Here is a 13,039-nt window from a genome sequence, read left to right as displayed (position 1 = left end):
CTTTGTGCTTCTGTCCCTCAGTTTGGTGGACAGTCTGTTCTAGGCAGATTCACGGCTCTGCCATACTCTTTGCATTTCTTGATAGCTTAATTTAAATGGACTCCAAGGGTATTCAGTGACTTGTATATTTTCATGTCTCCATCCCCTGACGTGTACTTTTCAATCATGTTTTCATGGAGTTGCTTAGAGTGACCTTTTGTCTTCATTATGTAAGTTAGGCCACCACACTGACTCACCACAAGTTGGACCATCCAGATATGGTGCATTAATTGTAACTTAAGTCAACTGAAACACCAGATAGGTGATCTCCATTGATGTAATCATGTGACTTCTTAAACCAATCGGATGCACCCATGAGAATTCACTTGTGCCATATTAATGGGCATGAATGTATATGTCGGCAGTTAGTTTGTGTTTTATATTTGTAAATAATTTAGAACGCACTGTAGAGTTTTCACTTTGAAATTAAAGAGTCTTTTTGTGTGGATAAGTGTTTAAAAAGCCAAATTAAATTTACTGTTATTCAATGTAGTGTAACAATAAAATGTGAAACTTCCCGGTGGGGGGGAGGGCAGAATCCTTTTATGTTTTACTTTTGGAGCCCAAGCATTTAATGAGACTCACACAGGAACACAAGCTGAGAATCAGCCAACACCTTAAAGTTCATTGCCTTAGCTGTTAGGCAACACGCCTGAATCCAATGTGACATCTCCTCACACATGGGAAGAGAAGCAGCCTTCACTTTTATTGAGGAGAAAATCCTTTTTTCATTCATTACATTCTTTATGAAAGACTGAGAACGCTGTCCCTTTAAACTGCTTGGCACTGACAAATTGTTAGATAACAGTTGCCATTAGCAGATTTCAACAGCTCATTGAAACGTCTTACAGTTTGTGGCAGTACAGAGTTTATGATATCAGTTCAATTTGTCAGCAGCATCATTTAGTATTTCACCTCTATTCATGGAACTTCACATTCAGTGTAAAAATTAATCTTTAAGTAAGATCAAAACCGCGTTTTTCCTAGTGTGGAAAGCTTTAGGGTTATCTTTTTTTATAAGTTATTTATTGAACAGTGTCATTGAGGTTACACAAAATTATCTCATCATGAAAATTAAATTCTCTTTTCAGTGTGTAAAAAAAACATTAATGAAGCCTGAAACACCAAAATGTGTTTTCAGTGCTGTGCTATTTGTTTGATAACCAGAGATGAGATATGGGCTCTTGAAAACTCACCTGCTATGTTATGTTAGTCAGCTTCATCCTTTGAAAAGAATTGATCGCAACTGAATGCCTGCCATACCTGATCACCTTTAAAGAATTACCCTTTGGTGTTCATGTGAATGCTAGAACATAAATCCATGAGCTATAAATTCAAGGTGATTGCTACATGTCTAAAAACAAAATGTAAGTATCAGATATGTATTTCAAAACAGTTAATTTAAAGAAAATGCAGAATTGTGAAGAATTCAATTCAAATTTCCATCCATCCATTTTCCAACCCACTGAATCCGAACACAGGGTCACGGGGGTCTGCTGGAGCCAATCCCAGCCAACACAGGGCACAAGGCAGGAACCAATCCCGGGCAGGGTGCCAACCCACCGCAGTCAATTCAAATTTCTGTAAGTCATATAGGACCATGTTTAATAATGCACAATTTAATTTAGTGGTGTTATACTGTGCAGTATTTTTAAAATGTATTTTTCCTTACAAATAGTTTCAGTTTATTAATTTAACAACTCAACATACAGTGATCCCTCGCTATATCGCGCTTCGCCTTTCGCGGCTTCACTCCATCGCGGATTTTATATGTAAGCATATTTAAATATATATTGCGGATTTTTTGCTGCTTCGCAGATTTCTGCAGACAATGGGTCTTTTAATTTCTGGTACATGCTTCCTCAGTTGGTTTGCCCAGTTGATTTCATACAAGGGACGCTATTGGCAGATGGCTGAGAAGCTACCCAACTTACTTTCTCTCTCTCTCTCTTGCGCTGACGTAGGGGGGTGTGAGCAGGGGGGCTGTTCGCACACCTAGACGATACGGACGCTCGTCTAAAAATGCTGAAAGATTATCTTCACGTTGCTATCTTTTGTGCAGCTGCTTCCTGAAACGACATGCTGCACAGTGCTTGGCATACTTAAAAGCTCGAAGGGCACGTATTGATTTTTGACTGAAAAACAAACTCTGTCTCTCTCTCTCTCTCTCTCTCCCTGCTCCTGACGGAGGGGGTGTGAGCTGCTGCCTTCAACAGCTTTGTGCCGCGGTGCTTCGCATACTTAAAAGCCAAACAGCCCTATTGATTTGTTTGCTAGAGATTGTTTTCTCTATCTATGTGACATTCTGTGCTCCTGACACGCACTCCTTTGAAGAGGAAGATATGTTTGCATTCTTTTAATTGTGAGACAGAACTGTCATCTCTGTCTTGTCATGGAGCACAGTTTAAACTTTTGAAAAAGAGACAAATGTTTGTTTGCAGTGTTTGAATAACGTTCCTGTCTCTCTACAACCTCCTGTGTTTCTACGCAAATCTGTGACCCAAGCATGACAATATAAAAATAACCATATAAACATATGGTTTCTACTTCGCGGATTTTCTTATTTCGCGGGTGGCTCTGGAACGCAACCCCCGCGATGGAGGAGGGATTACTGTATAATTAATACTATTTAACATAACTTTGATGATTAACCTTGTTTGTGAATGTTATGTTATTTGTTCAGATTCAACCTGAACTTCAAAATTACTGTCATGAGTAAAATTCTTACTCGTCTATTCTGACCAATGTGCAACACATCTCCATGTTGTGACATTATTGACAAAAATCAACTAATGTCCATGTCAGGGTGTGTTTTGAAATGCCCTGGATGGAGCCAGACATCCAAATAATATGCAACCTATGTACACTAGAATTTTATTAATTGCCAGTTTATACTCTGAACCATCACAACTTCAGTCTAAACCAATGAAATTGATTATATAGGTTAGAGAATTGTAGGTTTTGTCTTCCACTACTGGTGTGATTTGAGACTGGGATCTCGAGGATCCATGAGGAACATCATAAAAGCTATAGGCATAGGACTTTTTCACTGTCATGCAGGTGGGAATAGATAGATAGATAGATAGATAGATAGATAGATAGATAGATAGATAGATAGATAGATAGATAGATAGATAGATAGATAGATAGATAGATAGATTTTATTTGTCCCCAAGGGGAATTTAGATCTTTACAGAAGCTCAAGAGAGAGAAAGAATAAAATTTGAAATGAATAGACCTTGACAGCAAAAGTAGGTTTGGGGCAGCCACCTGTATACTTGATATAAGGCTGCAAATACGAAGACTAGGTAACACAGAAATGTACAGGTTGAGTACAGCAACAGAACTGAGTACATATGGAGGATGACTGGCTTTTAAAACAGGTTGGCGGAAGTGACATCATATGGGGGTTGGAACCGGAAGTGATGTTCTTGGGGTCGGAACTAGAAGTAACGTTCTTGTGGTCGGAACCGGAAGTAATGTCATCAGGGTGGAACTGGAAGTGACGTTGTTGGAATCAGTCAGAATTTCCCATGTCTGGTCTGCAGAGATAAAAGAGAAAGGCTTACTGCACCCCACCACCTCCCGGCCTGGTGTGGAATTACCTTTTTTTGGTCCTTCTAGCTGCCTCCCATGTGCATGTGTGTGACAATAAATATATAAATAGTAAAACAAACAACAACCTCCTAAACACACATAAGAGCTTCTGGCTTGGATACTGGATAAGTTGACTGGATTGTGACTTAGTGTTGTTGTAATGTATCTTCAAATGTGTCCTTTGATAGATTGGCTCCCTCACCGGGTTTGGTTCCTTCAAGCCAACTGTCACTTTAATCCTGGACTGCTGTTTAATTTAATTATGCTGTTCTTCTAATGCTTTTACATTTATTGTGTCAATTTTAACATTCTCAGTAAGGGTTTTGCTTTCTTTAGTAGTAATGCATATGCCAACAAGTATGAACAGAGTAAGATATTTTTGTTTTATTTATTATTCTTTTCTGAAATGTTTTGGTTATTTCAGTTATTGCATGCTCATGATCAAGGAAGTAGAAATTACAAGGTGTAGCTCCTACTCGTCGGCATTCATTATCATTTGCACCTGTGTGTGCACTTTGTTAATTGTCACTATTTGGATATAAATGATGATTACTGCTTAGAATTAATCTTCTTGTTTGATTAAGTGGCATATTTTTGTTCTGAATTTGTAATCAGAAAGGCACAGCAACATTAGATTTTTTTTGTCTGTGTCATACAGTATATTTTAATACACAGGTGTTTATTGCCATTTCCCCTGTTCTTAGTTGTAATTAGATTGTGACTATTAACAAAGAGCAGACACGGTTGCAAACAACAACGATTACGCAAGTGGAGCTGCTATTGTGTTTCAATGTTATTTCCACCTTTTTGATCATTAACAAACAATGGCTTAAATACAGTCATATGAAAAAGTTTGGGAACCCCTCTCAGCCTGCATAATAATTTACTCTGCTTTCAAAAAAAGAGACAACAGTGGTATGTCTTTCATTTCCTAGGAACAATTGAGTACTGGGGTGTTTTCCAAACAAAGATTTGTAGTGAAGCAGTGTTTAGTTTATATGAAATTAAATCAAATGTGAAAAACTGGTTGTGCAAAAATGTGGGTCCCCTTGTAATTTTGCTGATTTGAATGCATCTAACTGCTCAATGCTGATTACTTGCAACACCAAATTGGTTGGATGAGCTTGATAAGCCTTGAATTTCATAGACAGGTGTGTCCAATCATGAGATATAAAGGTATTTAAGGTGGTCAATTGCAAGTTGTGCTTCCCTTTTACTCTCCTCTGAAGAGTGACAGCATGGGATCCTCAAAGCAACTCTCAAAAGATCTGAAAACAAAGATTGTTCAGTATCATGGTTTAGGGGAAGGCTACAAAAAGCTATCTCAGAGGTTTACACCATCAGTTTCAATTGTAAAAAATGTAATTAGGAAATGGAAGGCCACAGGCACAGTTGCTGTTAAACCCAGCAGGTCTGGCAGGCTAGGAAAAATACAGGAGCAGCATATGCGCAGGATTGTGAGAATGGTTACAGACAACCCACCGATCATCTCCAAAGACCTGCAAGGACATCTTGCTGCAGATGGTGTATCTGTACATCGTTCTACAATTCAGCGCAATTTGCACAAAGAACACCTGTATGGCAGGGTGATGAGAAAGAAGCCCTTTCTGCACTCATGCCACAAACAGTCGCTTGTTGTATGCAAATGCTCATTTAGACAAGCCAGATTCATTTTGGAACATATGACTGTATGGAAAGAGGTTTCAAAATAACTATATATAATGCATTATTGACTGATTAACTAACTGATCATCTGACTCATTAACAAAAGCACTACTTCCTGTTACGCTAAAACACTCAAATTTGCCTCGAAAAGAGAGGGCATTTTCATATATTAATATATGAAATAGAATATAATAGAAAAACTAAATACACTAAAATTTCAAAATTTCCTCAGTGTGTTTGATTAAATTTGGGTACATTGCAACATTGTAATGCACTGAGTCCCAGAATGCTGACAGCAATTGCACGGACAAATGGGGCATGTTGCTTTAGACAAATGAAGGCTGTCTGCAGAAGCAAAGTAAAAGGCTAAACGCATCTTGTTTGACATTTTCTCAAGTGCTTGGCAGGCACTGTGGCTGTTAGCATAATCAATTTCGCTCAAGTGATCCAGTAAGAAAAGTATTTAATGTATAGACCCCCCTACCCTTCATCTTAAGTGCAACCTTATGCAAATACCAAAATGTGGATTACAATTCCCATCAGCCAGTGCACCGTCTTCATGAATACTCACACTGTTTAAATAAGAGCATCAACAAACATGGCATGTTATTAAAGGTGGCAATTGTTTTTTTTTTTATCCTCAAATACTTAGGAATAACAGTTTCATTGTCTTGCTGAATTAGTGTTTGTCTTAGAATAGTGTCTCTCAACTTTTGAGGTCTTGGGACCCACTTTTACCTTGCTTGATGGGGGAAAAAGCACCACATTTGTACAGAATGAAATACAAAAGATGACAAAAAGATGATGCCTTTGAGTGAGCAAAATTAATTAGTAATTTTTTTTTACTGTAGACATTCATTCATATTGACTGTATACTGAGAGCAGTATTTAGGTTTTGATGCTAAAAAGAGTCAAGATTTTTATCACTTTTTACCTTTGAATGAGTAAAATATAAATCACCTTTTTTAACATTACCAAATACCGCTTTTTGAAGGCTTTGCCACACTCATGAATGTTAATGAGTTACCACAGAGGGAAAAAACACAATGTTCATGATTTTTTTGCAGCATGATGCTATCTTGTCCATTAGCTGGCAGAAGAACACTGTCCCAAGTGGTCTTTGGGCTTAGCACTGTAAATGTGTACAATACAGCTATCCCAGAGTAACATTCGGGCTTAACCATACTTACATAGAATTCTAATCCCACTTAGGGTTAACACCAAGGAGGTTAATTGAAATAGAAGTCCAGTTGAAAGCAGGAATTGGCACAAATTAAAATCTGCAGCCTCCATAGCCTTCCAGTGCCAGAATTGAACACAGTTGTCCTATTGGGATAAGCACATTTAGAGAATGAACAAATATAGGTTTCTATATCCTAATCATTTTGTATAGGCTTTTCAGTTTTTCTTTACATTGCAAGTTACTTTGTGATTCGTTTTAACAAACATATAATACATATTTGCAACTGGAACTGCACTGTGAAAAAATAATTGTAAAATAATCTATTATGAAAGACAGCAATCTAAAGCCCTCCCTCAACAGTTTAAAAAAGTGACTTATATTAGGAGTAGCTGCAGTATTATAACTGATTACGTAAGCATACTTTTGCAGTTTAAAGTGTTTTTGGCAGTGAACATTTTGACTCAGAAGCTAAGCTGAACACATCATGCTCATTTTATGGGAAAAATGAACTTTTAGAATGCACTGAGCAACAATCGTAGGTGTGAGAATAAACATTTCGGTTTTCTCTACCTTCCAAAATGATCATGTCCTAAAATATACAAGATTTCACTTTCTAGCAGTGTTACTGTACCCTACATTTTCAAAATTACAATGGCAACTGATTGGCTCATTTAAGTGTTTCAAATCAAAGCATAAAAGGCTGAAGATAGTTCACAGGTAATTGATGAATGGAAGAACTAGGAGGCTGAACTTAAAGACTGCCTGTTCTTTGATTGAATTTTTATCCTCCAGATATGTGTACAAATGAAGAAGCCCCAATACAGCCATCCTTGTTCTCTCTGAAGACTTGCAGATAATGTAACAGTGTTCTAATAGACAGTGGAATACAGGTGGTCCTTAAGAAGTATCTCAAGCTGAGGTTCAGGGGAATAAGCAGATGCCAATACTTCATTATGGTCACTAGTATATTACAAAAATTTCTAAAAACATATACATGCATTGGTGTTTTTGGAATGAAAATTCTGGTGGGTCTACATGGACCTGGGTGAGAGACACTGTCAAAAGGGACCTTCCAGAGAAGCTGTGCAGATGCTGTGTGTGAGTGAGTGAAAGATGATCAAACACTTAAATCAACCCCATATGAAACCTGCTCCTCAAGAAATATGCCTGTCTATTATGGTTTTATTTCCAGAATGAAGGTTAATAATAATAATAATACATTTTATTTATATAGCGCCTTTCCCATGCTCAAGGCACTTACAGAATAAATAAAGAACGGCAGAATATACAGTATATAGCATTGTACAAACCAGATAAATAAACAAAGAAGATTAAGACAGTAAATTCTGAAAAAAAAAAACAGACAACATAATTGATGGTCTCGCACACACATACAGGTTACATGAGCATCTTGACAGAGAAGTAAACTGAGAGAAAGGTAATAAAGTCAAGTAGAGCTAAAAGCCTTCCTGAACAGATGAGTTTTGAGTTGTTTTTTAAAAGAATTCATGGAGTCAGCTGACCTGATTAATTTTGGTAGGTCATTCCAGAATCTGGGCGCTATACAGCTGAAGGCCCTGTCACCCATGGAGTGTAGATTAGAGACGGGCACAACAAGATTACCAGAATCAGAGGACCTTAGTGGGCGGGCAGGCACATAGTGATGGAGAAGGTCACTGATGTAGTTTGGCGCGAGGTTATTTAAAGCTTTGTAGGTTATTAGTAGGATTTTATATTCGATTCTGTAGGACACAGGGAGCCAGTGAAGGTGGAGCAGGATGGGTGTGATGTGCTCGCTGCTGCTGGCTCGAGTAAGGACTCTTGCAGCTGAGTTTTGAATAAACTGGAGCTGTGATATAAGATTAGAAGGGGCACCTGCCAGTAGGGAATTACAATAATCGATGCGGGATGTGATAAAAGCATGGACAAGTTTCTCAGCATTAGAGAAGGAGAGGAAGGAGCGAACACGGGATATGTTACGGAGGTGAAAGTAAGAAAGTTTCTTAATGTGATTTATGTGGGCGGAATAAGTGAGGGAGGAGTCAAAAACGACACCAAGATTTTTTACAGTAGAGGCAGGTCTGATGAGATCACTGCCAAGATGGACTGGGAAGGAGCTCATTTTATTAAGTTGCATTTTAGTCCCAATTTGCAGGAGTTCAGTTTTATTGCAATTTAATTTTAAAGAGTTCTGCTCCATCCAGGTTTTAATTTCACTAAGGCAGGTTGTGAGCTGAGAAAGCTCTGATGAAGTTCCACTTTTAACATTGAAGTAGAGCTGTGTATCATCTGCATAAAAATGATAACCCAATCCATAACTACGGATAATATGGCCAAGGGGAAGCATATAAATACAGAAAAGCAGAGGACCGAGGACAGAGCCCTGAGGGACTCCTTGTGTGACTGGCGCTGAGCTGGATCTACTGTTGCCAAGACTAACAAACTCTTGCCTATCAGTCAGATAGGACTTGAACCACTGGAGGGCAGTGCCAGAGATACCCAGCATGTTCTCCATTCTGAACAGTAGGATGTCATGTCTGACAGTGTCAAATGCTGCACTGAGGTCTAACAGAATTAATATGCTGGTTTGTCCAGAGTCTGCTGCCATAAGCAAATCATTGGTTACCCATAGCAGAGCAGTTTCACAGCTGTGCCGCGCCCTGAAACCAGACTGAAAGGGTTCCATCAAATTATTAGAGGTTAGGTAATTGGTGAGTTGGGAAGCTACAACACGCTCAAGAACTTTTGACAGGAAAGGTAAGTGGGAAATAGGCCGGAAATTGTTAAGATTGTCAGCATCAAGGCCAGACTTTTTTAACGTTGGGGTTACAGAAGCAATTTTAAAAGTGAGCGGCACAGAGCCAGTGTCAAGGGATGAGTTTATTATTGTTGTAACAGTCGGGATTATGGCATGAAGGCAGGATTTAAGTAGTGTGGTGGGGATGGGGTCCAGTACACAAGTAGTCGGCCTCATCTTATAAAGCAGGTCATTAACAAACGCAGATGTGACTGGTGAGAACTTAGAGAAGGAGCTGGATGGAGTGGGAAAACAGGGAGAGATATAAACAGATGATGTATTTATGTTGGTTGAATTATTTAGATCTTTAATTTTGTTACGGAAAAAGTGGAGGAATTCCTCACAGACTTCAGTAGAAGAGGTAGTTGGACCAGATGCGGGTTCGAGTAGTTTATTAACTACAGAGAACAAAACCCTTGGGTTATCATGGCTACTTTCTATTATTCTGCCATAATGGGTGTTCTTGGCAGAAGTTAGTGCTTCTCTGTAAGCTCTTTGGTGGTCAGAGAAAGCCTGGATGTGCACGGTGAGGCCAGTCTTACGTGACATTCTCTCAAGGCGTCGGCCAGCTGCTTTCATAGATCGTAATTCTGAGTTATACCAAGGAGCTGAACGTTTAAAGGAAACCTCCTTATGTTTTAAAGGAGCTGTTTTATCTAATGCTGAGTGAAGGGCTGTGTTATAGTGGTGAACAAAACTATCTAGTGTTGATGGAATAGGTGCAGACAGTAAAAGATCAGAAATGGATCCAGAAAGGATAGAGGGACAGATATTTTTAAGGTTTCTGTAAGAAATTTGTCGTTTACAGGTAAGAGGTGGGAGAGGTAATGAGACAGTGAAAAATACTGCTTTATGGTCAGAGAGTCCCAAATCAGTGCTGTAAATGTTGGCAACAGATAGTCCAGAAGTGCAGATCAGGTCCAATATATGACCGCCAGAATGGGTTGGAAAATCAACATGTTGTGTCAAGTCAAAACAGTCCAGTAAGGACAGGAATTCATTTCTCAGTTTAGATGTGGGGGTGTCAATATGGATGTTGAAATCACCAAGAAGGATAATTCTCTGAGAGTAAGAGCTTAGGTGGGTCAAAAGTTCAATCAGATCAGATAAGAAGGATGCATTGTATTTTGGGGGACGATAAAGAACAATGAGTGAGACAGGACCTGATTCCGTTGTTAGTTTAAGAGCCAGGCACTCAAAAGACAATGGGCAGTCAATTGGGATTCTTTTAACGTTTAAGTCTTCTCTGATAATTACTGCCAGCCCGCCGCCATGTCTTGAGCTGCGAGGCTCTGAGTGGAAAGTGAAACCAATTGGAGTCGCCTCTGTGAGAGACGCAAATTCGTTTGGTTTTTGCCAAGTCTCCGTTAGACACAGAATATCAAGTTTGGTGTCAGTGATGAGTTCTGACAACACCAATGCTTTGCCATTAAGAGACCTCGAGTTAAACAGTGCAATATTACATAATGAGGCTTCTTTCTGCACAGAGCCGCAATCAGGGTTTATTCCCACATAATGCAAATTTGGCACACTGACAATTCTATTTCCAGGGTCATGAGAAGGATGGCGTATTCCTGAGCAAATGCTGCCGGTGGTCTTTTCATTCGCAGCCCGGCGGTGGCGGCGACCTGACCCGCGATGTATATATTTCGGGCGCTGCAAAATACCGGCGTCCTTTAGGATGTTGCAGTCAGACCATTTGCTCTGGACAAACTGTTTAATAAGAAGGAGTTTGTCATGAGAGTATTTTAGCATGATGCTGAGTAATACTTATCTGAATAGCAGTGGAGAAGCAGCACAGCAGAGTGGAACCGGTAGGACAGGCGGGTGTGGTAGCGTAGGTGAGCAGCCATAGCAATCAGCAGAAAAGCATAGCAAGAGGAGGTAGCAGGAGTTGGAGGTTCCAATACACAGTCACAAAATGTAACGCTTGGTAATTTCAGGCGTGATCGCCCCGGAGCCAAAAGCCAGGTTAATAAGAACATCAGATCAGTTCCCAGTCGTATAGTACTATAAGATGAAACGGGAGCAGATCAGCAAAGCGAATTAAATATAATCACGGAAACAGATCATCCCGAGGTCCTAGATTGCCAGGCACAAAGAAATGCTTGAAGGTTCTCGTCCCGTGATCCACAGACTCAGCTATTCCCAGTCAAAGTAGAGTCCATAAAATCTGTAAATATAAGCCAAATCCATACAATTCGAGTCAGCTGTATCCACGAACTATACGTACAATAAAAGAAATAAAACAAACGTAAGAAAGTGTAGAATTAGGCGAATTTTGTGAGAAGTGTTGTTTACAGGGAGGAGCGGCAACAACATGCGTGCGCCAGCGTCCCCTCACCAGTAGAAAAAAAAAAAATAAAATAAAAAATTATTTCATATGACAGATTACCAGGAAAGAGAAGATTTCATACGAAGGTTTCCATTGCTGTTTTGAGACAAAAGAGTAAACTGGATCTGACCAGAACAGCAAAAGAAGGGGAAGGTTCATGTGCAAACCTGATTAAAAGGGTAAATACATTAAAGAGTGATAGTTTGACAAACAAATGTTTCTTGAGAAAGCTGCTTCATTTCGGCCATTTTTAACCCAAAGCGGAACTTTAAGAGAGCCAATGCATTGCAACCCAATAAAAGACAATTCACTTCCTTTATTAAACAGAATGACAGGTTTTAGCAATGATAATGCAATTACAAAGGTTTCTTTAATAATGAATTAGTATTTATACCTGACTAATTAACATTAAGGTGAAAGAGTTTACCATTAGGATGCTGAAGGAATGGCTACTGAAAATGGACCTTTGCAGTCATATTTGAATAATAAATTAAAAATCGGTCATTTCAAGCAGTAATAGCCAATAACTGCAGTAGTAATGTCTTGGCTGTATTTGTATTTTTAAATCAGTTTAATGGTATTTTGATAAAAAGTTTTAGCAAAAACATGAAAAGTTCTGAATGACTCCAAACGTCTGAATTTAAGTCGATGCCTACACTATATGCACTATATCTCATTTTCGCAAGGGCAATGTGATTCAGTGTTGAATAACAGTAAAATGCAAAAACCTCCGGCATGGGTTTAATTCCTTTTAAATTAGGGGTGTCCAACTCCGGCCCTGATGGGCCACAGTGGCTGCAGGTTTTCATTCTAACCCTTTACCTAATCAGTGAGCAGTTTTCGCTGCTAATTAACTCCTTTCCTCTTCATTTTAATAGCCCTGTTATTAAGGATTCAGTCCTCTGAATTGATTCATTTCTTCATTAAATGGCTGTGAAACAGAAATGAGATGTGAAACGAGCCAACAGACGTCAAACTCCAGCCAATTTCACTCCAATCAGTCTCTTAATAAGAAGCCAAATCTTGCTGTTAATTAAAGCCGGTATTGAATATCATGACTTGTTGCTGCTCTCATTCTGCCATAGCAGACTGTTGGTTTTCTGTTTTTTCTAAGACCACTGTCAAGATGTTTTGGTGACCAGAGCAGATCAACATGACCGATACCCTCACCTTTCTGTATTTTCAGGTTAGCTGGTGATGTGGCGGCTTGTTTTGTGTCTCATTATTGTTTTGCTGTTCATTAATGAAAAAGAAACAACTAAGGGGTCTGAGTCACGCCAATTAAAACTAAGGAAAAACAAATTCATCACCAGCAAAAACAGCTCACTAATTAAGAAGATGGTTAGAATGAAAATCTGCAGCCTCTGACACCCCTGTTTTAAAGACACTGTTTTTACATTTTGCACAACAGCCCCATCTACTG

The sequence above is a fragment of the Erpetoichthys calabaricus genome, chromosome 7 (genome assembly GCF_900747795.2).
Source record: "Erpetoichthys calabaricus chromosome 7, fErpCal1.3, whole genome shotgun sequence".
NCBI lineage: Eukaryota > Metazoa > Chordata > Cladistia > Polypteriformes > Polypteridae > Erpetoichthys > Erpetoichthys calabaricus.
This window is presented reverse-complemented; position numbering follows the sequence as displayed.